General features: G+C 35.3%; 1 non-coding gene across 1 annotated transcript; it reads left to right on the forward strand.

The window, feature by feature from the left end:
- Positions 1 to 8482: 8482 nt before the first annotated feature.
- LOC128247943 (U6 spliceosomal RNA) lies at positions 8483 to 8588 on the forward strand. Its single transcript, XR_008264282.1, has one exon. It is a non-coding gene; the product is annotated as a U6 spliceosomal RNA (small nuclear RNA).
- Positions 8589 to 17623: the final 9035 nt, after the last annotated feature.

Here is a 17623-nt window from a genome sequence, read left to right on the forward strand (position 1 = left end):
AGCGATAGCATGGCTCAAAATTGGTTTGCAGTCATCATATATACATACATTTACACATGTATATATATATATACATATAATGAATACATATGTATATACATGCGTGTGAGAGAGACAGACAAAGTGGGTGTGTAACGTCGGTGTAAGTGCATTATATGTGAGAGTGCATATGGATTTGCATGTGGTTAACGTATCTGCACGCCTTGTTACTGTTGTTATTGCTGTTGGTGTTCTTTTTTAACCCTAGGTAGACGAAAAACCAGCATGACTTCCTGGTCAAAAACTATGTACTTGTCATGGAATTTGCTTGGGTCAATACAAAGATAGTTTCTCGCTGCCTTCTTTTGGATGTTATTTACAAAATACGAGGGGGGTAAATAGAATAATAGATAAAGGAAGAAGAAGAAGAAGAAGAAGAAGAAGAAGAAGAAGAAGAAGAAGAAGAAGAAGAAGAAGAAGAAGAAGAAGAAGAAGAAGAAGAAGAAGAAGAAGAAGAAGAATCGATTTTAGATCATCGATTTGTTATTATATATTGGTGTTTACAAGGGCGGCCAATTAGCAGAATTATTACAGCTTCGCACAAAATACGCTTCTGTATTTGTTTCAGTTCTTTACGTTCTGAGTTCAAATCGCACCAGTATCAACTTTGCTTTAATTCTTGCAAAATCAATAAAATAAGAACTAATGTCGATGTAATCAACTAACCCCACTCTCTTCCAAACTGCTGGCTTTATACCTAAATTAGAAGCCAATGTTTGAGGCGATGCGCTAGCAGAATCGTTAAAGTGCCGAAAACAATTTTCCTTGCGGAATTTCTTCTGATTGTTAGGTTCTGAGTTTAAATCACGCCGAGGTTAACTTTGGGACCAATAAAATAAAGTTCCAGTCAATTACTAGAGTCAATAGTAACAACTAATCCCTTCCCTTCAAAATTGCTGGCCTTGTACCTAAGTTAGAAACCATTATTTCATAACTGCGCTGGCAGCAGATTGACAGAATTGTTACAGCATCGGAAGGGATAAGTTGCTGTATTTGTTCTGGTCCTTTAGATTCTGAGTTCATGTTCTGTCAAAGTCAATTTTGCCCTTTTTCCCACCAGTATCAATAAAATAGAGAACCACTCAGATACTGAGTCAGTTTTCTGGCCTCGTGCGCCTATGTTGAAAGAAGATTATTTTATGCCAATTAACAAATTTTCCTATCTTATACAATTTTGCTCTTTCTTTGCGTTATTTTTCCAACAAGTCACTGGTTAAGCTAAATTGTGTGTGTGTGTGTGTGTGTGTGTGTATGTGTGTTAACGAAGCTCAAAGAAGCAATATCATCTCCGCTGCTGAACGATTTTCCTCTGCTTAAAGTATGATGTACAGATTCCTGTTTTGAACTAATACTGATTCCATCTCTAGTAACGAACAGACAGACAGACAGCTAGATAGATTGATAGATAGATAGATATCTTTTTATTATAGCCACACAGGGCTAAATACAGAAAATGGACAAATTACAATGTAGAGCTTTTCTTGGGGGGGGGGGATAATTTCGATCAAAAGGGATCGCGGAAAAAAAGGGGGGATTTCGATCAAAAGGGATCGCGGGAAAAAAAAAGGGTGGGGGCGATCAATAGGGATCGTGTATCACAGTCAATGTAAAAAACGGGGAACAGATTAGGTTTATCCGTGGAGAGAAAAGCCTACGGAAAAGACCACGGTCACCTCAGGCTTTTTTTTTTAAAGGTACATGAAAGTAAGTACCTTCTCTCTTTTTGTCTCTTTTTGTTACAAGTCTATGCTTAAAATGGTGTCGTCTTTCATTCTTACCATTCTTGCCACATTTACCCATTTTTTATTGAAACTTTCATTCGACAACACTTTCCTCTCTATCCTCATCCTCCTTTTCAAGTGGTACTTGAAAAAGTTGACGAGGGACTGACCAGAGAGGAAAGTGTTCGTTTGTAGACCTTTCAAACGCGTCCACCACACGCATTCTTTTGCCATAGCTATCAGTGTTACAAAAACCGTTTTTCCTTCCCGTTTAAAGGAAGGTGGAGGAACAATATTCACGATAGACTCGGCTGATAAGTGGGCTTGTCCCACACGCGACAACAGCCGTTCGACGAAGGTCCACAGCTCTGAAATATCTGGACACTGCACGAGTGCGTGCAGAACGGTTTCGTCGCTCTGACCGCATTTCGGGCAGGTCGGTCCGGTGGTCTTCGAACCGTGTCTGTAGATCTTCTCTCGAACTGGTAGTGCGTCCCGATAGCATTGCCAAGCCAGGGATCTCTGGAAATTATCCATAGGCCCCGGCCCGAACGTCGTCTTGAAAAGGCGGGTTAGGAATTTCTCGTCGACACCCAGGTTTGCCCCGAGAGTGTCGTCAGACCTCCCCTCCACTAGTCCTCTATAGAACGCATTGGTCGTTTGATAAGTATAAGGGTAAATAAAAAAACAATGTTCTTTTTAATTATAAAAAGATGAGAAAGAGACCGAAGGTTTAAATTCTGTTTATTACGACACTTACGGTTTGATATCAAATCATTCCCATATTTTGATTTAAAACATTCCAGTATTTAAATAAAACATTCTTTTATTAATACCAAAACAGCTTCCATCCAGTGATTTTTTTTGTTAGATCTTTATCTCTGTTAATTTAATAGTTTTCATTCTTCAAATATCTTAATGTTTTGTTATTCTTTAAACGTGTAATTATTATTAAAATGAAGCAAGTATGTTGTTGTTTCAATTATCACCATCGTCGTCGTAGTCATTGGTTTATTATTCTTGTTCTCACCACTGTCGTCTAGTTCAACATTTTTTTCTTCCATTGCGTGGTTTACTGGGATCAAATATGATTCATACTACAGTAATTGTGAAGTGGTTCGGAATAAAAGTGTATAAACTCCGAAATATGTACACCAGAAATGGCTGACTAAAAAATAACCATCGGACTAGAAAAAGAAACAAATAAATATGAACAATTATCATTTTATTCGTAAGAAAATAAAAGTATTCGTGTAAAAAATATATATACTTCAGGTTCACTGGAAATCATTAATCGTCTTCAAATCTCTAAGAATCACACGAATTCTTAACTTATTTTTGTTTGAAATGTCTTGGATTTCATGCAGCCTGCTTCTAAATTCGAGTTTTATTTAAGCCAAACTTGCATTTCTTTCCGTTTCCTCGCATACGCATGAGCAGTTTATAAAATGAAATTAGTTCCGTTCTAAAGAGCAAGAAACTTTATACCTTTGTTTTATCTACAACCCGCGTTTATGGAGTCGCCAAGTGCTTTACTAATTCATTCAACAAGGTCTTTTCGCACAACACTTAATTATTCAGTTCCTCTTCTTAAAAGCGGATGGAGGTTGGCTTGTTTCTTCAAGCCAACATCCGTATTTATATATTATTTCAGATAAAGATCAGCCAATTAGTAATTTTCGTTGTTGTCGCTGTTATTTGCACTATTGACATCTTTACCTAGGGCATTTATTTAGAGAAGAGAGAAGTGTAAAACTACTTTATTAGTGTGGACTTAAAATATTAGTGCCTTATTAAATGTGGATGAAAGTTTGTTTTTCTTTAAATTCTCTCGCTATATTAGAATTATAAAGGGCAGGGTCTCGGAAAGAGATGTAATTTGAAATGCGTGGCATATTTTTCTAGATGTGTACAGTTCACCTAACAGTTAATATTTACATGTTTGTTTTAGTTTTTTTTTTTTTTTGACCTTTTATTGAAATTTATTGTCTTAAGAATTTCCTTTTATTTACTAAGTGTTTACAATATTTAACATCTAACTTTACATTAGAACTTTCAAACCTGCGTTGAAACTTCACAAAGACAGTGGGAAACTATAATTTCTTTTACTTAAATTAACATTGTTTTTCAAAGTTAATTTCCTACAATAATTTTACAAATGAGTGGTCAAAATTACAGTTTTTTTTAATCTTGACTTTATGAAGCAATTTGCTGATGTTATATACATAAGAGTAAAGATTAGTGATACACGAAGGAATTACTGCTTTCAGATTACAGACATAATGTGTAAATAATCGAGTCAAGAGGGTATTTAAATAGTGTTATTATACCATAAGTCTAGCAAGTGTTAACATAGTTAATGTAAGGGAGATCAAAAGACTAACAAGAAACAATTATGCGGTCTGGGGAAAAAAAATCATTATTACTTAATGACTAATATTGTAAATACTTCAGCAAGTGCAGGAGAAAACCTGAGGCATGTTTGGATCTGATTAATATCACATCAACAAAGCATTTACTTCTATGTACATGCCAAAGTAGTAAAAGAATACTCACTGGGTAAAATGTACAGGGTTTTAGGAAATAATTAACTCAGAGACACCATTCGTATGAAAAATAATAGTTAAGTGTTGACAAATTACATCATATTAAATGCCGGGATGTCATATATAAAACATGGAAACTTAAATACCAGTATATGGGCACTTTAAAGTATTGAATTATATTGTTTCAATATCCGACTTATTGGTGATACAGGTGTTGTTGGTGACACAAGTATTATTACGTTTGATTATTTCTCTGGGTTTTTTTTTTAACTAAAAAAAAAAGATAGCCTCCGTAAAAGATGGTTCAAGAGTTCTTTAGGGAAGAAAACTTTCACACCATTTCCCTCTTAATCAATATATTAATAAGGATTCCCTTTGTTTTTTGGATGGTATGAGAAATGGCATAAAGAATGCACGGAATTGAGTAAAAATTCCAAATATTTGATATAGACACGAAATATTGCTACTGGTTTCAGCACAAAACCAGTAATATTTTAGGAAGAATGGGGTTAGCCGATTGCATAAGCCCCAGTGCTTAATTAGTACTTTAATTTATCGACTCTGAATTAATGAAAGGAAAATTGGTCTCGATTTGAATACAAAACGTACGGTTGGAAGAAATTCCGCTAAACATTTGGTTTTATGCACTAATGATTCTGTCAGCTCACCACCTTAATAATGGTTTCAAATTTTAGCACAAGACCAGCAATTTCAGGAGAGGGAGTAAGTCGATTACATCAATCCCAGTGCTCAACTAGTATTTATTGTAACAACTTCGAAAGGATGAACGGTAAAATCGACCTTGGCGGCATCTCACCACCTTGATTAATAATCATTCTTTCTACTACAGTCACAAGCCCTGAAAATTTGGGGTCGAAGCTAGTCGATGTAATCGACTCCAGTGCATAAATGGTACTTATTTCATCGACCTCGGAAGCATAAAAGGCAAAGTCGACCTCAGTACAATTTGAACTCAGAACGGAAAGACAGACGAAAATGCTTTTAAGCATTTTGTCCGGCGTGCTAACAATTCTACTCGCTCGCCTCCTAATAATGATTATTCTTTCTACTATAGGCACAAAGCCTGACATTTGTGGCGAGGGGGCTACTCGATTACGTCGAACCCGGTGCTCGACCGCTACTCATTTTACCGAAAGGATGGAAAGGCAGGTTGACCACGACGGAATATGAATTCAAAGCATTAAGACGGACGAAATACCGCAAAGCATTTTGCTCGGAATGCTAACGATTCTGCCAGCTCGCCACCTAAAGAAGAAGAAGAAGAAGAAGAAGAAGAAGAAGATCAGCAGTTACAGGGAAGGCAGCAAGTTGGCAGAATCGTTAGCACGCCGGGCAAATGCTTAACGTCATTACGTGCATCCTTACACTCTGAGTTCAAATTCTGCTGAAATCGACTTTGCCTTTCATCCTTTTGGGGTCGATGAAATAAGTACCAGTTACGCACTGGGGTCGAGGAAATCGATTAGCCCACTCGCCCAAAAATTTCAAGCCCTGTACTTATAGTAGAAAGGATTATTATTATTATTATTTTGTTTGACTGTTGCTTTGCATTTGTACAAGTTGGATCCAAGTCTCACCCAGAAACCTCAAGAGACAACATATTATTATTATTATTATTATTATCATCATCATCATCATCATCATCATCATCATCATCATCATCATCATCATCATCATTATTATTATTATTATTATTATTATTATTATTATTATTATTATTATTATTATTATTATTATTATTATTATTATTAGGGCGATGGTGCAGCAAATTCATTACATATGTTTGAATTTGGTTCTTTATATTCTAACTTCGAATCTCTCTAGGCTTAACTTTGCTTTACATCCTTTCGGGTGCGATGTAATGAAGTAACAATCCAGTGTTGGGGCCGATGTAATCGACGCCCTCCTCCCTCAAACTACCACGAGACAATTATTATTAATGCTGTGTTAGTAATGGTGGGGAGGGATATGGGCAGCAGTGATGGTGATGGTCGTCGTCGTCGTCGTCGTCATTGTGTTTGTGGTTGTTATGGTGATCATGATAATGACGACGACGACGAGAAGTAAAGAAAATAACTAGATAATGTGTGAACATATCATTTTCTAATATAGTTTAAAAAATAAATGGAAGCTATTTTCTAGTGTTAATACGATTGTTCTTCTGGTGTTTATTATTTGTTGAAACAGTTCTCGGTTGTTTTGTTATTGTTGAGTCTATTTACAACGTATAATTTTTTACATTAGTTTTACATGTTTTTCTCATCAGATACAAGGCGCAAAAAAGAGAAAAAGAATTCTTTTCAGAGAACCATTTGTGGACTTTTAAGTGCTCTTAAGAATTCTATTTTAATTATATATTTTCTTGTTCTTATATGTTCAAAAAAGAGAAATAAGTTTCATTTTTTTCCCCTTCTTCAAAAGAGAAACTTCCACGTCTACAATATTTTTTTTTTTTACCCTTAAAAATCTTTTTGTGTCGCTTTTCATCCTTGTCTAATAAGGGATTGATGCTGCTTCGTTTGGTTCGTGTTTGGCTTATTGTTGTAGTGCGGTAGTAGTATATATATGTGTGTGTGTGTGTGTGTGTGTGTGTGTGTGTGCGTGTGTGTGTGTGCGTGTGTGTGTGTGCGTGTGTGTGTGTGTGTGTGTGTCTCTGTGTGTGTGTGTTGCGTATATGTGAGTGTTTGTGGATATGTGTGTGTATGTATCTATCTATCTATCTTTCTTTCTATCTATAATGCATATACATATACAGAGAGAGGGAGAGAGAAAGAGGGAGAGAGAGAAAGAAAGACGCAGATATGCATATAGTCATACAAGCACGCACAAACCTCACTATCACCCATATATAGATAAATATATACGTGCATTTCAAGTGTACATACATATGTATGTACGTACATACAAACATACATACATACATACATAAAAGACTATTCATGAAACTTAATAATTAAAGCATCTATCAAATTAAAACCCAGTCGACCAGATATTGTTGTGTGGGACCACATGGAAAAGATGTAGAAATTAGCTGCCCTCGGGACACCAATATGGTTAGAAAAATAGAAAGGGACACCTATGGACCACTGATAAGGTGTTTGCAAATTCAGTACACAAGAAGCACTTTCAACTTCATTCCTATTATTATTGAAGCAATAGGATACGCACCAACCCATCTTGAGCAAAGTATGACTGAACGTGTGTTTTGATTGGCGTGGGGGAAAGGAACACAAATCCTTAATTCAGTACAAATGATCGTGGTATCTGGGATTATAAAAATCTGCAAAATCTTCTTACGATTTAAAGGATGATGAAGAAAGAAAGATAACTTTCCTTCACAGCTTTGCTACCAAGCAGGTGGCCGGTCAAAATTTATTCTAAATTAAAAAGAGTACGACAGCATGCATGCATGCATGCATGCATACGAATGTAGTTACAAGCATCTATATAAACATATTTATATATAAGCATACGTGTGTATAATTATATATACTCAAACTGAAACACACACAAACATACAAATTCACACACACAATATGATATAACTTTCTGTTTGACTAGGACTTTAAGTTTCTTTCAGTTCGAAAGCGACATATTATTGATTTTAAATTTTGGCACAAGCCCAGCAAGTTCAGAGGAGAGAGTTTAATCGATTACATCGACCCCAGTACACAACTACATCTTATTATATCGGCCCAGAAAGAATGAAAGATAAAGTCGACCACGGCAGAATTCGAACTGAGAACGTAGGAATGTACGAAATTCCGCGAAGCATATTACTTGGCGTGCTTAACGATTTTACCTGCTCGCTGCCTAGATGAGCCATATTATTGGTTTCAAATTTTAGCACAAGGCCAGCAAGTTCGGGGACGTGGTAACAATTAACGATTCTGCCAGCTCCTCGTCTTAGAAGAGCCATATTACTATAACCTATCAACACCTCACTTGTTTCTCTACAGTCTTTCTTTTCCGAAAACTTTTTCGCCGCCTCTTCAGTCACTTTTTCAATGTTTATAAATTATTCAAACAGCGGTTTCGATTTTCAAAATAAGTTAGTGCTATGTTACATTTTTTTATGGAAATAACATAGTGTTGTATTACAACTCTATGGCAAGCTTCTGTGCTGATGCTATTTTTACTTATTTATTAGTATATGTATTGCCAAAGTAATATATATACTAAAATTGGAATGATGCAGAGAAGATTGGTATAGCTGCTGCTCAAGGATGACACGCATATTCGTGAAGCGTTCCATATTTCTTCTAGGCGCAGGCGTCACTGTGTAGTAACAAGCTCGCTTCCCAAACACATGGTTCCGAATTCAGTCCCACAGCATGGCACCTTGGGCAAGTGTCGTCTACTTCAACCCTGACCGACCAAAGCCTTGTGAGTGGATATGGTAGACGGAAACTGAAAGAAGCCAATCGTTGTGTGTGTGTGTGTGTGTGTGTGTGTGTGTGTGTGTGTGTGTGTGTGTGTGTGTGTGTGTGTGTGTGTGTGTGTGCGTGTGTGTGTGCGTGTGTGTGTTATATGTGTGAGTGTGTGTATGTTTCTTTGTATTTGTATCCCCACCACTACTTGACAACCGGTTTTGGTATGTTTACGTCCATGTAACTTAACAGTTCGGCATAAGAGTTCGATAGAATAAGTACTATGTTTTAAAAGAGTCCTGGTGTCGATTTATTCGACTAAAACCCTTCTAGGAGGTACTCTAGCATGGCTGCTATCAAATGACTAAAGCAAATGACTAAAGAAAATGACTAAAGAAAAAGAAATCGTCAACCGAAACTGAAAGTGCTGGTCAAAACGAATTTTAAAATGATTTTGATTCTATTTTTACCATTGAGTCTTCCAATCAAAAGAGGCTTTTTCCTTAAAATTTCTCTAAAATGACAACATTAAATAAGCATATATTTGCGCGCGCGCTGTGTGTGTGTATGTGTGCGGGTGTGTGCTTATGAAATGTAATATAATCCTTTTTAATAAGAATATGATTTAGCCGTCATCGTGGAAAGTAAACAAAGTAACTACAACACAAAGTTTTACCTCTCCGTGGACAGAAAAGCTAATGAAACTGACGAGTTTCTAGTCATATCAAACGTTTTACATATCGTGGCTAGGTGGTAAGAAGTTCACTTCCTAACCACATCGTCTCCGGTTCAGTACTACTTCGTGACACCTTGGGCAAGTGTCTTCTACTTTAACCAGAGGCCGACCAAAGCCTTATGAGTGGATTTGATATACATATAAACAAATAGCAACAGATGGATATATATATATATATATATATATATATATATATATATATATATATATATATATACAAATGGTGAAGGGAATGTTCTTTATGTTGCCTGTCTCGTTTCTCTATTTGTTTCTTTGGTTGTTCGGAAAAACAGTTCGTTTTCTGTTTTTGTTTTTATGTTCTCGCTTCTCATATTGTTTACGTTTTTTTTATGTCCTGTACCCATATATACATGTATATATACATATATATGTAGGTACGTACATATATGCATATATTTATATATTATCTATATTATATATATATATATATATATATATATATATATATATATATATATATATATATATATATATATATATATATATATATATATATATATATATACATATATATACACAACGGTCTTCTTATGACGTCGTATATATGTGTATGTGTGTGTGTGTGAGTGTATGTGTGTATACTTGTGTGTGTGTGTGTGTGCGTATGCATGTGTTTGCATGTATGTGTGTGTCATTGTGTCAGTGTTTGTCTCCGATCACTGCTTGACGACGGATGTTGGTGCGTTTGCGGCCCAGTAACCTAGCGGTTCGGCTGAGAGAATAAGTACCAGACTTTAAAAAAAAAAAGGAACAGGGGTCGATTTGTTCGGCTAAAATTCTTCAAGGCGGTGCCACAGCATGGCCGCTGTCTTATGACTAAAACAAGTAAAAGATAAAAGACGTATATAATGTGGTATATGTGCCCGCACGCGTGTGTGCGTGCGTGCATGTGTGTGTATATGTTTGTGTGTGTATGTTTGTGTGCGTGTGCCAGTGTGTGTATGTGTGCGCGTGTGTGTGTGTGTGTGTGTGTGTGTATGTGTGTGTGTGCACGTGCGTGTGCGTGTACATATGTAGCCGGTGGATTGGTCGTTACGGCTGTCTGAGTTATAAGTTCATAACCCATCAAGGTCAATTTTTGTCTTTCATCCTTTCCGAATCGATAAATAATCTACCGATGATCTTGTCCTGGAGTCGATTCTAACGATCCTACCAGTTCACCGCGCGCCTTCATAATATTCTTTTTTTATTAACCACTAGACGTTTACAAAACTCTTAGTTCCGTTGTTCGAACAATCGAATACTCATCATCGATTACGACGGAGAACCAAACTTTTTTTATTTTTACATTAGTAGTTAGAAACGCCGTTTAGTGGTCGATGTTTGGTTCTTCATCTAAAAACCGTTAGCGTTAAATGTTACCATTTAGTGTTAAATTTTAATTGCTTATCCACCAACTATTGACAAATCGCTTTAAACATAATTCTTCCTTTCTTTCTTTTTATGTTCCTTTACTTCTCTCGTTCCTTCCTTCCTTCCCTCTTTTCTTCCATCCTTCTCTCTCATGTAATTCGCTTTATGTTTTTATTTTTATTTTTATTTCTTTCTTTAATTCGCTTTATACTTTATATTTAGCTTTACACGGAATAAAATAAGAAAAAAAAGTACTTTTTTAAAAAATTTCCAATTAAAGTGAATTCATAAACAACTATATTGTTTACGACAAAAAAAATTTGTTTGCGTGTTTTTGCTTTGGTTTATTCATTTGATCATATTTACTAGTTATTTATTTTTATCGTGTTTTTTTTTAGTCTCTTGTTTATTTTCTCGTATGCATTTTTATATCTTCTTGTTTGTGTTTTAAATTATAAATATTTTTTTACCAGCTGAGGTGGTTGCGGCCCAAGATGGAGTATATTCTTTTTCCAGTGAGTGATGAATATATTTTAACCACTTTTTTCTTTTTGCTTTATTACCTTTTTCACTGCAATATGTCAAAATAAAATGTAACTTTGTTATAATAAATGAGGTACTTTTCACTGTATTTATTTCACCTTTTTGCCAACAAAATTCTCCTTTTACTTTTTACATTTGTTAGGTCTATTATATAGTTCAGTTTTGTTTCGGGGTGTTAAAGATGTCTTTTTTTAATTATTTAATTTTTCTTTGTTCTACTTTGTTTTTGTTTCTTTTAGTATAGTGAGTTTCGGATTTTGTTACCATTTTGTTTATTTGTTTTTCAATTTAATGTTAAAGAAAAGAAAGAAGAATAGAGAAAAATGAGAAATTCCGTCGGTCGCCAATTTGATAAGATTTAAAATGCGCCAGTAATGGAGGAAGAGTCAACGATTTATCTGTATTTCATCAATAACGTTACTTGGATTTTTCTCTTGACCATGATGTTTAATACCAAAACCCGTCCATTTTAATTGTTACTATGAGGGTAATGCAGGTATTTATACCACATAGACGGTGGTTGTGTCTATAGCTGGCACAACACTGAGCTGAAATCCTCCTATGGTGTCACTGGAAGACGAAAAAGTTCTGCTAAATTAATTAAGTAGCACAAGATTTGCTAAATATAAGGATGACTTCAGATAAAGACAAATTTACAATGGTTCACACCCTAAATGATAAGTATAGTGTTAATATACAAAGTGCTGGTAGGTAATAATAAATTTTAATTTTTTGATTTATTACATTAAGTATGAATCGATCTTACTACATGAAAATAAGGTGGACCGATGGACAAGCTTCTACGTGGCAGCTAAAGCTGCTCACTATAGTTACCAAATACCCTTTTAATAATACAGTGCGGAAGAAACCAATTAATACGATTTGGCGGTATGCAGGTTTTAGGTGCTTATGTAACGAGTGGTTCCACAGTTATCCACTATTATCGGTTATTCCAGGTGAAATGATAGGGGAAAGACAGAGGGAGAGAGAGAGAGAGAGAGATTCATTAAATATGTGTGTGTGTGCGTGTGCGTGTGTGTGTGTGAATGTATTGAAAAGCTTCGTTGGAAATATTTTCCCCCACGTGATGAGTTGTAGTGAAAAATATAAAAGGAAAATGCAAACAATGTGTATATATTTTTTATGTGATATTTATATAGTCTCACGTGTGTGTGTGTGTGTGTGTAGTATTTAAAATTGAAATAACTGCTTTATATTGAATCATTTCTTGACTCTCCTGTTCTGGACACTGTGCTTTAAGATAGGTGGCGCATTAGATAAATCAATTGAGTGTCAGATAGACTACCTTGAAGTATCTGTTCTGGCATTATGCGTTCCGAGTGCCTTACATCCTTACGGAATTGGTAAAATACCAGTGAAGTATTAATGTCGACTCTTCTTCCTCCCCTCTCTCCATCCCTCTTTCCTCTTTTCTTTCTCCCCTCTCTCTGTCTCTTTCTCCCTCTCCCTCTCGCAGATTCTTAGTATGGATATACTGAGGTGGGTGAACGGTCGTGGAAGATCCTCACATACTGTTCCTTTCTGGTTTGCTTGAACCGGGACCGTGCAAGAATAGCCCAATATTGAACATATCACGGAACAGAAATTGAGAAGTAAATGCATTAATGGGTTAACATAAAAAACAAATCAGAGAATACAGTGAAAGGAAAGTCACAAGTTCAGCTTCTCACAGTATTTTTCATTAATAACTTATGCCTTCTTTTATTCCTTTTTTTAATTACATTTTACTTTGAAGGTCTTTACATGAAATATTTGGTTTGTAATTTAATATCCGAAATAGATATGTAAATCTAAGAGAATTGTTAAACCTACAATCTGTTGCGTAAATAAGAATTACAAATATTCTTTAATGCGTATCAGTTGGGTTTTTTTTTTGTTGTTGTTGCTGCTACTAGTCTTACTATTATTGTTCTTGTTTTTGTTGTTCCGTCAATTGTCAACCATTTGCGAAAGATGAATTTATGATCAAAGGTATTTTGACTGACCATTTCATTATTTTACGTGTGTGTATCTTGACCTTAGTGTGGGATTTGAGTGAGAATTTGGCCGTTATTTTTTGCGGGTTCAGTAATGATGTATATTCTGTATCGTTGGTTCGTGAGGGTGCTTATACATGAATGTATGTAACATATGATAAGATTATAAACAGGGTAAACTTTAACCATTTCTCCGCAGACTGAAAAAGAAATTGATGGACCTTAATCGATTTTCGAGCCTTATTGGGTTCTCATCAGAGGCGTCCACATCATTCTGAAAGCCTCCAGAGAAGCAATCAGCCAAACTGTTTATATACGCAACAAATGCAGTTACTCTATGAAGGAGTCCCTAATTTGCATACCGAAAATGTTTAACACTCTACAGATATGTTTCTATGTGCGAATGTGTATGTGGATATGCAATAAATGTAATAAATGTATATGCTTAATATGGCGTCAAATTTTGGCCCAGGGCCAGCAGATTTTTAGGAAAGTTGGAAGTCGATTACATCTACCTTAGTATTTGACTAGTACTTATTATAGCGACTCCGGCACAATTTCAGCTCAGAGTGAAATGCTGCTAAGTATTTTCCAGCGTGCTAATGGGTCTGTCAATTCACCGCCTGAATGTGTATGTTTAACATATATGTGTAAATGTATGCACAGGCGTATATTATGCACAAATATGTGTATGCTTGTAGTGAATGAGATTTCTGTATGACCTAGTGTATGTTGAAGCAAGTATATGCGTATGGATAAATGTGTGAACAAAATTAATTGAATCTTGTCTTGGAAGAAGAAGAAGAAGAAGAAGAAGAAGAAGAAGAAGAAGAAGAAGAAGAAGAAGAAGAAGAAGAAGAAGAAGAAGAAGAAGAAGAAGAAGAAGAAGAAGAAGAAGAAGAAGAAGAAGAAGAAGAAGAAGAAGAAGAAGAAGAAGAAGAAGAACAACAACAACAACAACAACAACAACAACAACAACACACAGAAAGAGACAAACAAACAGAAACAAGTCGGTACGAAATGAAAATGCCATTTGTACATGTTGGGTTTCTAGGAAAGTGACAACAAAGTTACTGATTTCAAAAACCAGAGTTAGAGTTTGTAAATTCCCATTGAAAACATGAAACAGGTTGTGCTACACAATCGACAAGATTGAAGTGATAAATATTCTTTATATTACTGTTGTGTGTACATATATATATATATATATATATATATTCTTTTTTTCCCCTAATTATTTAAAGTGTGAAAGTATGTAAGTTTTGTGTCAGTGTTTAAACAGCAGGTTTCGTTTAGTTTCTGATGTGGAAAATTTGTGGGAGAAAAGAAAAATCAGTTTTTGTTTTCTTCGTTTTTACTGTTAACATTTTTTACATCAAAATTAAAATTAGCTTTTTTTGTTGTTGTTTTTTGTTTCTGTTACACTTTTTCGTTATCCTGAATGTGTCATGACAGATAGTAGAAAGTTTTTAAACTAAGTTGCCAATTACTATGGGAAGCAGCACGCAGACTCTATTTTAGTTGGAATTGTTTGGTCAGTGATAGAATTAAAATATTACTAGTTTTCAAATCATACATTGCAAACAATTCTGTTCTTCACCAACGAGACTTGAACACTAGCAGAAAGCTAACAACGAAACATAAAACTAGACTTCACTTTCTTTTACAATTCCCAATTAGAGTTCGTTTTCTTCAAATAATATGGAAAATAAGGGATCTTTGCCTTTTCGTTCACTATGTCCGATTTTGTTAAACTTTTTTAATAATGATGTGGTTTTCCATGCTACTCACGAAAATTTCAGTAAATTTTCACAGAAATTAATTTCATATTTTCGCACAAGACTAGTCATTTTAGGGGAAGGGGCAAATTGATTATATCGATCCCAATGCTCAATTGATATGGTACTTAATTTATCGACCCCGAAAGCCAAATCTTGAAGAAATGCCACTAAGCATTTTTGTCCAACCTGCAAATAACTCTGCCAAATTACCGCTTTATTTTTTTTTCAAAAATTTCCGATAAAAATGTTACGATTTTATAAAGATTGAGGATCTATTTTAAAACGGGGGCACCAGTTTTCATTTATGTTTTATGTAGTGTTTTTGGTACCGAAAGACTTTCAAACTTCGTATACTTATCTATTTTGTGTTATAGAACAGAAAAAAATTTTTGTATTCGAATTTATTTCATGTAAAAAATTGTCTTATTTCGATAATTTCTACTAATCACTGACGTCTATTCAGTTGAAAACAGTTAGCGCTGTAACGGTGTATATCGTATTAATCCCCTAACCCTAACCCTAACCCTAACTAGACTGTTAACCGTAACCGTAACCCTAACCCTAACCCTAAAACTAACCCTAACTCTAGAATCCGAACTCTAAAATTGTTACACACACAGATACGCACAGCGTAATTTATTATATAAATAATATATGCGTATAAATTACGATTAAACCGGATAATATGTCACAGGGAATAACATTTTTATGACCGCCCAGCAGTAACTCTATTCAGCTGAATAGACGTCAGTGATTGGTTGAAATTACAGAAATACGACAACTTTAACATGGAATAACTTGCGATGTACATTTTTTTGTTAAGAAGACTAAGAGTAAAAGATGTTTTATATGACACATTCTACCAGTGTCCCAAGTTTCAAAGTGTTTCGTTAGTGTTTCGTTAAGAAAATACTGGTGCCCCCGTTTTAAAATAGATCCAAGATTGATATTTTTGCTAGTTTTAACCAATCAATATCCTCCAATACCGCTATACCTGTGTGTCGCAAAATCAGACAGTAACTCAAAAGGCAATGATCCAAAATATAATCTTTTCTACTCTAGGCACAAGGCCCGAAATTTTGGGGCAAGGGGTCAATCGATTAGATCGACCCCAGTACGTAACTGGTATTTAATTTATCGACCTCCGAAAGGATCAAAGGCAAAGTTGATCTCAGCGGAATTTGAACTCAGAACGTAAAGACAGACGAAATACTGCTACGCATTTTGCCCGGCGTGCTAACGTTCCTGCCAGCTCGCCGCCTTCAAAATATAATAAACTAGAAAAGCACTCGGAGAGCGCAGACCTCTGCCAAACAGCTCGTTTCCACCCATATACACGCATGCTGAAAATCGCCCAATTTCCCCAAACCAACACCGGCAAAAACATAACCTCCATATGATTTTTTTTTTTTAAGCTTTAAAAACAGGAATCATCTGAAGCAGTTATAATACATCAATAACAACAGCAAGCTAGTTTCACCACACAACTAAAAAGAAACAATAATTATCTAAAACTTGTGTGATATACACAAAACGCGAGTAAAATTACTAATAGAGAAACAAAAATAGACTTTAGAAACAGCAACGCCACCATAGGTTACGTTGAAACGATGAACGTGTTTTCAAGGGAGATAATCAAAGAATGTAACATTGTAATACTTCATGTAAAGTAAATATAACAAAGAAAAAAATCCTTCAAGAATCCATAAAAATTCCCGGATCACTACCAAAATTTAATCATTTGTTCCTTGTGTCATTACCAACTTTTCCTACAAGTTTCATCAAGGACCGTTCACAACATTTTTAGTCATTTTACACACAGACGGACAGACGGACAAATCAACGCCGATGAAAACATAACCTCTTTCCTTGGCGGAGGTAATAATGAACATGCAATTGCTAGACTGCAGATTTACTCATCTGCTAGTATTTTACGAAATATTAGTTTTAATTGGACTCTTTGAAAGAACCAAATACTCCATATATGACCACTCCGTGGAATCTCACACGTAGAACTTCCCTCACTGACATATACTTCTGTTGTCGGTGTCGTTGTTGTTGTTGTTGTTGTTATTCTTGCTATTATTAATGTTGTTATTGAGGCGGCGAACTGGCAGAATCGTTAGCACGCCAAGCGAAATGTTTAGCGGTATTTTGTCTGCCGCTATGTTCTGAGTTCAAATTCCACCGAGGTCCACATTGCCTTTTATCCTTTCGAACTCGATAAATTAAGTACAAGTGAAACACTGGGGTCGATGTAATTGACTGGTACCCTCACCCCCAAAATTTCAGGTCATATGCCTTTAGTAGAAAAGATTACTAATGTTGTTGTTTGACCTCAAGTCAGGCTTTACTGAATAGATCTATGATTAAAGGCAATCCAGCCACGACTATCCCTTGTTTTATTAAGATATAGTATATCTAGAACTACAATATACAATGTGCCCTTCGTTTTTTTGTTTTTTTTTTGCGACAATACTGTGTGATATAATAGG

The sequence above is a fragment of the Octopus bimaculoides genome, chromosome 5, assembly GCF_046866305.1.
Source record: "Octopus bimaculoides isolate indiv1 chromosome 5, ASM4686630v1, whole genome shotgun sequence".
Lineage (NCBI taxonomy): Eukaryota > Metazoa > Mollusca > Cephalopoda > Octopoda > Octopodidae > Octopus > Octopus bimaculoides.